We start from the raw sequence: 8,028 nt of genomic DNA, 5'->3' as shown, positions 1-8,028 counted from the left end.
GGTGTTATGCTTTACACTTTACAATAAGGCTCCCATTTGGCATTTATAAATGTTTATTAGTCCTTAATAAATGTTGACATGTTTTAAACTTTACAACAAAACTCTCTTTTGTCATTTATAAATGTTTAGTAGTCATTAATAAATGGTGTTATGCTTTACACTTTACAATAAGGCTCCCATTTGGCATTTATAAATGTTTATTAGTCCTTAATAAATGTTGACATGTTTTAAACTTTACAACAAAACTCTCTTTTGTCATTTATGTTTAGTAGTCATTAATAAATGGTGTTATGCTTTACACTTTACAATAAGGCTCCCATTTGGCATTTATAAATGTTTATTAGTCATAAATAAATGGTGTCATGCTTTACACTTTACAATAAGGCTCCCATTTGGCATTTATAAATATTTATTATACATTAATAAATGGTTTTATGCCTTACACTTTACAACAAAGCTCCGATTGATAGTTGTGGATATTTATAATGCATTTCTGAAGTACAATTTTCTATGATAAAAAATATGTTTACAAATGCTGATTGTGCTTACAGGATAGTAACTTAGTCTGAAATGTTTAATATAGCAACTCTAGATGAAATATATAGGTGAACACATTTGGCTCACTATTTGGCAAGAAACCGGTCAGTTTTTTTCCTCTTTCTCACCCTTAACTAATGCATAATAAACCATTAATAATGGTTTATAAAGCATTTACAAATTAATTAATAATATAGCTATAAACTATTTATTAGCATCTATAAGGGGAGCCTTATTGTAAAGTGGTACCATTAATATATTGTCACTGTCCAGCAATAGATTGGGGAGCTGTCCGAGGTCTACCCTGCATCTTCCTCTCCACCCTAAATTAGATAAGTGGAGGAAAAATGGATTGATTAATATATTGTCTGGCTTCACAGTTTGAATAAAAGCCACACGTTAGAGATATACACGTTCCAACATACAGACTCATAATCAACCATAGAGTAAGACATTCATTCCAACGTACACACTTTCATACACAAAAATAGATCCACAGTATTGCCCAAATAATGGTGAAAAGATTAAGGGAAAGCTAATCTATAAAAATGAGTTTTCAGCAAACAAACCTGTTAGGCTGAAGAAGACTGTTCCTAAATTTGGGTACTACAACCTCAAAAGTGTAATCAGCTCTGGATTCAAAATATGAGTAATTAGGAGATCAGATGAGAAGTCGGTATCAGTGATAAGATCTTCATAGCTCTGATATATGAGCAGGAGCTTAGTGCTTTATATGTTAATAATAGGATTTTAAAGTGGATTCTGAATTTCACTGGGACAGAGGGAAGTACAGCAAGAAAAGGTTTGATATATGAGCACTGGTTACATTTTTTAGCAGCCTTGCTGCTGCGTTCTGCACCAATTGGAGACAGGCTATGGGGATGCTTGTGAAAAGTGAGTTACAAAAGTCAAGAAGAGGTCCAAATTAATGAATTACAGTAAAGATTTGATTTTTTTTCTATATTTCTGAGATAAAGGAAGCAAGGCTGGATGACATGTAAGATTCAAAATTCAGATGTTGGTCAAAGATGATAACAAGGTTCTTAGCAGACGCTCTGATGATACTGGCGAGGGGCCCGATGTACTGACTGACCTACTTAGAGCAACTGTCACAGGCAAACATGTGAAGGGTACCTCTGTTGCTCTCTCTCTCTGCAATATACTTTATATTGGTAAAAAGAAGCATTTGCATTGACAAAACAAGCAGCACACGTTACATTGGCAATGTTTATCCTATTTCTTTATGCTCTCAACACGCTGACTTTGAGTAAAATAAAGCAAATTTACTTTTACTGTATGCAAAAAATTTAACTTACTAACATTCAAACTTTTTTATGCAATGTCACCTTTAGCCAGAACAGGTATTTAAAAAGGTATGTACGGAGACCCCCGAACACTGCTCCTACTTACAACCGCACACATCTGACCATTGTCATAGTACAAGAGGGACCTCTACAGGCCACTGATGGAAACAAAAAAAAAAAGCTTTTGCACAAAACTGTCATTAGATTAAAGCTGAATGCTTGCAGACGTTTTAAGGTTAAATGCTTGCAGATGTTTCACTCACTGTCACAGTCACAGTCTCTTTCTGCCAGTCAGGAGGCATCTCACTGTCTTGTGGCCTCCAGTGACACACCCACATGAAGTCATTCATAAAGACAACACACACACTGTAAGTCTGTCCATCTGGACATTTGGATAGACTGTGGAGAGCATCAAAAGGCTAACACTGGGATGAATAACATTCATTTAATTGTTTTTTTTATTATTATTTTTGTATAAAAGATCAATACATGACCTTTTAAATAAAATCTCTGACTTATATCAGCATACCTCCATACTAAAGTCAAAGTGCTTGAATCCCCACTGGAAACATGATCAGTAGCTCTTACACCAGTATTAGATAAGCTGTGATCACTGAAACCACTGAAAAAACAAGACTTTTTCTCATCTGTCAGTATTTGAGAGCTGCATGTGTTATCCATTCTATAAAAGCATTTGTTCCAATCCTTTGGGTAACGACTCTTCATCTAGTTGCAAGATAATGAAGGATAGTAAAATGACTAATGGAAAAATGAGGAGGAAAAACATGTTTCTGCTTCATAAAATTGTTTATTTTTCATTGTAAGGGGAAATCTGTCTACTGAGGCCTTTAAATGTTATTCAAATGGAACAAAATTGAACAGAAAATTGTTCTTTGCTTCAATTGCTCACAACAGGCCTGACAGTGTATGCAAGTGACTTTTTGTAGGGTTCACAAGCGAGAATACTTGGGAAATCACTGCTGTCATTGATGCAGTTAACATATACTTAAACTTAGCTGGCATTGAATGGTGGTAAGATGATAAATAGGCTATACCTCGGCAAGATAGAAAAACAGCAAAGGACTTTAAGCTGAAATCTTCCTTGTGAAATTTGCTGGGTCTTGAAATGGTTCTCTAGTGTCCAGTGCAATTGATATAGTGACATTTATTGAAAGCAAAACTTGTCTTGAGTACAAATGTTCAGAAACAACACGAGTGAACTGAAGTAAAGTTTTCAGGTTGGTCCAAACTTTTCAAAGAAGCAAGTTTTAGGATGCATTTGATTAGACTACGCTTGAATAAGAGACACGAAAAAGGGCATGGTCATTTTTTTTAATAAAAAGCTCACTTTGATGTTAGACGAATATGTTGATAACATAATTAGAGCATGGTATTTGGATATCTTTGTGGAGTTTATTAGACCACATCTCTAGCTTGAGTAGGCTTTCCTTGACTGTGTGTGACATTTGCCTTTATGGTTCCTTCTCCGTTTTTTATCTCTTCACCTCATAAAGAGAAATCTTAATTGGAACTTTTAGTAAACAGACAGCACCTACAGTCTGACTTTTCTCCTCGGAAGTGGGATATATCATTTATTTTGTACACCACATGCCTCCTTGTCCTTCTTACTAATGTCCTCATCGGTTTGCTGCTAGTGCTCTTGCAGCTATTTGTAGGGCCAACTTATGTGATTAATTAATGTATATTTTTAGAAACCAAGTTAAATAAACCTGGTTAGATAATGCATTTCCAGAAGTTTCTTGCTGATGATGTGTGTTAGGATAAAGGCTGAAATGAACTAGGCTATGTTGACAACTCTCAAGTTGTCATTATTAGTCTTTAAAAAATGTCATAGTTCCAAAACGTAATTATCTACTTCTACCATCCAGACAGCCCCAGTCACTGGCATTCCCTAAAGTCAATGAATTGCCATATAATACCATAGAATTACACACAATACTTTTGGAAGACCTAGAAAAAGTACATCTTTTACCACTTGTATAGTGTGCAATAAAGAAGAACAAAGGGACATTTACTGCTGCTGGGTCATTGTGACATATTTTCTTTTGCCACCAATCATCTGCAGGTATTCCCAAGTCTGACTAGATCCCTCAGCACATTATGATTGATGCATGTTCCAAACCCAGTGCTACTATAGCTAATGTTCTATGATTGATTTGGTTCAAAAAACAGACTTTCAGCAGTACTGTTGACAGGTCTATTGATGACACAATATATTTGAAAGACCTGCTTTTCTTGTCTAAAATAGGTGGTACTGAATTGGTCTGTTTTGTGTAGAAGAAGGGTGAAATGTTGCTTGCCCTTTATCTGGAACTCTGCACAGACCCTGATGAAGAAAACTTGGATTGCCTATCGCAATTTATCATTTAAATTTTAGGTTTTGTCAAGTTTTGCCAAGCCAGCAAATGAAATGAAAGGATAGGTGTGTTGAGCTCTGTGCTATGTGGTAGTTTAGCCCTCAGGTTTGCTCACACCGAAGCATGGCTATCTTTTTATGTCACAAACTGTTTGTCATCAGTTATTATTGGCATCTGTCTAGGACAGATGTCTTTTGTTGTTGTTGCTTAAGTAGTGGTAGTTTGGTTTGCTGTGTGTTTGCGTGCATCACTTTCCTCATGGTCAATTGGTTTTTGGCCCATGCAAAGCTGCAGCGTTTAATAAACATTTCTTCTGTGATCTTTACGCTTGATTTTTAGCTGAAGATATGGATAGAAATAAATAACTGAAGAGTCTGTGTGCATGTCAATGTATGTGTGGGGGCACCCACATTACAAGGTCTTGCATCAGTTTTATGCCTTTGCAGTATACAAAACAATCACTTGAATATCTGTCTTTTTGAGTGGCCCCTACTGTTCTCTGTCTAAAGCATTTCATTTTATGGCTTCCCCCCCTTTTCTTCCCAGGTGCCAAACATCTTTGCTCCAGTCCTTTCAAAACTTGCCTACTTCATGGTTCTTAAATTACTTGTTTGATAACTTGACTCCAAATACCACAATGCCTGAGATCTTGTGAGTCTGTTAAACTAGGTAGAAATGTTAGGTGTTCTCACTGTTCACGTGTATTTATTTTGCCCACCCTTCCTCTAAAAAACATTAAAAAGTAATATATAATACATTCACCGGGCATTTTATTGGATACACTGGGTTAGATCTCATTTTGCCGTTAGAACTACCTTAATAGATTCAGAAAGATGCTGGAAATGGTCCTCAGGGATCTTTGATCCCGTCACAAAGTTGCTGCAGATTTGTCAGCTGCACATTCATGATGTGAATCTCTTGTTCTATCACATGCCAAAAGTGGGTTGAGATTTCGTGAGAAATTGTTCCGTACACTGAACTCTTTGTCACGTTCAAGAAATCAGTCTGAGGTGATTTGAGCTTTGTGATACAATGAGTTATTCCAAAGATGGGTCTGTGGTCATGAAAGTATAGACATGGTTAGCCACAACACTAAGGTTCCGAGAAAATCAGCATTACAACCTCAACTGATGTAAGCCAGGATGGATCCATGTTGTTTAGGCCATATTCTGACACTACCATGCAAATGTGGCAGCTGACCTGGAAAGTCAGATTTATGTGAGTCTGTAGGAATTGTATTCAGTGTCCTGTTCTTAGCTATCATAAGTGTGGTTTCTGCTGCTATATCCCCAACTGTTTAAGAGTTCCTTGTGTTGGGTGTTTGCCTACCTTGTTGGAAATGAGTTTTTGTTTTTTTTTAGTTACTGTTCCCTTCCTATCAGCACAAAGCAGACGGTTATGTGTGAAAGTCTCAGTAGTCAAAAGTTTCTGGATAACTTAGACCAACCCCTCCGACACAAACAAGAATGTCACGTTCAAAGTCACTTAAATGACCTTTCTTCCCAATTCTGATGCTCATTTACTAGTCTTTGACTATTTCTAAACACCTTAACACATTGAGTGTGAAAGAACAAGTGTACCTAAAAAGGTGACCAGTGTATATGAATACTAGAGTGATCAGTAACCCAAAAAGTGAGCGTTTGATATACTTTTTTCGTTGATGACCAGTGTTTCAGGTGGGCATGCCAGTTGCCAAAGATGATAGTTCACCGCTCTTGTCATATACATATATACGTCTACACCTGTCAGTTGTACGGACCAGCACTTTATACTCAGCTCCATATCTTCACAGTTTCCACCACAGCAGCAGTTTTATTATCTATCTTTCAAGAACTCAGTTTAAGCATTCTTCCGCTCAGCTTTAACTTAATTTAGTATGAGCAAGTATGTTCTCAATAAGCGAGGATGCACACACAAAAAAACAGGAAGATCAAGAAGGGTTTGCCAATTCTATTACCATTCCTCTTTCTGGGGAATCCAATTCTTCTCTCATCCTGCCAGCAGCATGCATTATTGATCAATATGCAATACAGCCTAGCCCCAGTGCAGTGTTGTTATGTCTGTTGTCTGTCAGCAGTGCGGCTGCCTGATGAGACTGTAAGTTTCCATAGTAACAAAATGTTAAAGGCTCCATATTACACTGATTTGCTGGCTTTATAATTTTATTCCTGAGGTCTACTAGAATAGGTTTATATGCTTTTTTTATTTTTTATTTATGTCTACAGTTTGTATGTTGTTGCATCACCTTTTTTCACAAACAGCTTGAAATGACTCATTTTACCCCTGTTTCTTTAGGCCACCCTTTGTGGTACAATCCCAGTCTGCTCCATTTGAAGCCAACTCAATTAAACAAGGAAGAACAAAAACATATTTCCATATCCTGTAGAAGACGTTTGTTAGTGTCCAGGGAGAGATTGAAAATATAAGTCAAAGACAATTCACTAAACTCAGTTACTTGCTTGTTGTTGTAGTTATCTTTTGACTTCCTTTCTAAATCTAAATGTATCTCAATGTTTGAGTGCTTTAAGCAACATAAGAAAAAATAATTATGGGAATGGTCTGGCACAATATGATTGTTTGATCACGTGCTATAGGAGCATAACATGAAAAGAACTGAACCGAGAACCAGAGGCAAAGTGATGCTTGTATTGTTCATATTCAACACATTCATCATGTTTTGTGGGGGGAGTTCTAGGGCTTTTCTATCTCCATCAACGGTTTAATGATCTAAAATGTCACAGGTTTATTCAGATTGTCTAATGTTTCAAACAACAAATAGTCAGCTTTGACATTTCTAATTGCATTCCTGCTTGCATTGCATAGTTGCGTGAAAACAAACCACATTCCACATGAAACACACACTGTTCCCTTATTGACTTTGACACTAAAACTATTGTGCGCGTGTTTGTCTTTGTGTGGCAGCTAGTACAAAAGAATATTTACTTTATTGTTACTTAAATAATTTTAATTAAAGGGAGGAAACCAAAGCACTCAGTTGCAAACCTGGAGAACAGAAACTATAAAGAAGTAAAATAGTTAAATGTAGCCATTCTGTTTTTGCATGATCATCAACTCTCACCACCTGGCTTATATTGCACAGGCTCTTCTCAACAGTATTGTGGGTTTTACTTTCTGCTCCATCTTATTGTGGTGCAGCTCTTTAGAGAGAGGTATTTCATAAACCTCCTTATTTCTGTGGTTTCGTTGAATACCTTTGTCTTATTATAGATATCTTTCCTCTTTGGCTCTCTTGCACCTTTTTCTCAGTTTTTCCTCAATTGCACTCAGATTTGAGATTTTCCTCCCCTCTCAGACTCTTGAAATTATCCTTGATTGACCAGGTTGTTTTGGGGATGCAGCTCTGATCTTCTCACTATCCTATTTTCCGGTAGTTCTAAGCAGACCTGTTTGCCCCCTCCTGAAAGCAATAAGAGCTTCCCATAGAGAGGGGATTTCCTTTTATTTGTCTTGATTTATCGCCACCTTCGACCTGTGTTTGATGTTAAATCAGTCTTGCTTTCATTCTTTTGTTCTCCAAAGCATTGTCGAAGTTTCTGAATTTGTTTTTAGTCAGTATTCACTGAAGTGTTATTTTGACTGAGTTTCTTTGGTTTAGCCTCATAACTTAGTGCCTTCTTTTTTTTACCAGTCTTCTCCATTAAGCTTAGTTCTGGCTTTAGGACTTGTCTAAAGTGGAGATTATACTCTGCTGTGGACACAGCCAGCTGGAGACACCACAGCCAAGTCATTCTTCTTATAATTCTTTGAAGTTTGCCTTAAAGTTCCATGCATACTTGAAGTGTATTGTC

This window comes from Aulonocara sp. 'chitande type north' Nkhata Bay, linkage group LG14, assembly GCF_057382095.1.
Source record: "Aulonocara sp. 'chitande type north' Nkhata Bay isolate Kocher_YH1m ecotype deep benthic linkage group LG14, A_spYH_male_GT1.1, whole genome shotgun sequence".
Classification (NCBI taxonomy): Eukaryota; Metazoa; Chordata; class Actinopteri; order Cichliformes; family Cichlidae; genus Aulonocara; species Aulonocara sp. 'chitande type north' Nkhata Bay.
The sequence above is the reverse complement of the archived record's forward strand: the minus strand, read 5'-3'. Positions refer to the sequence as shown.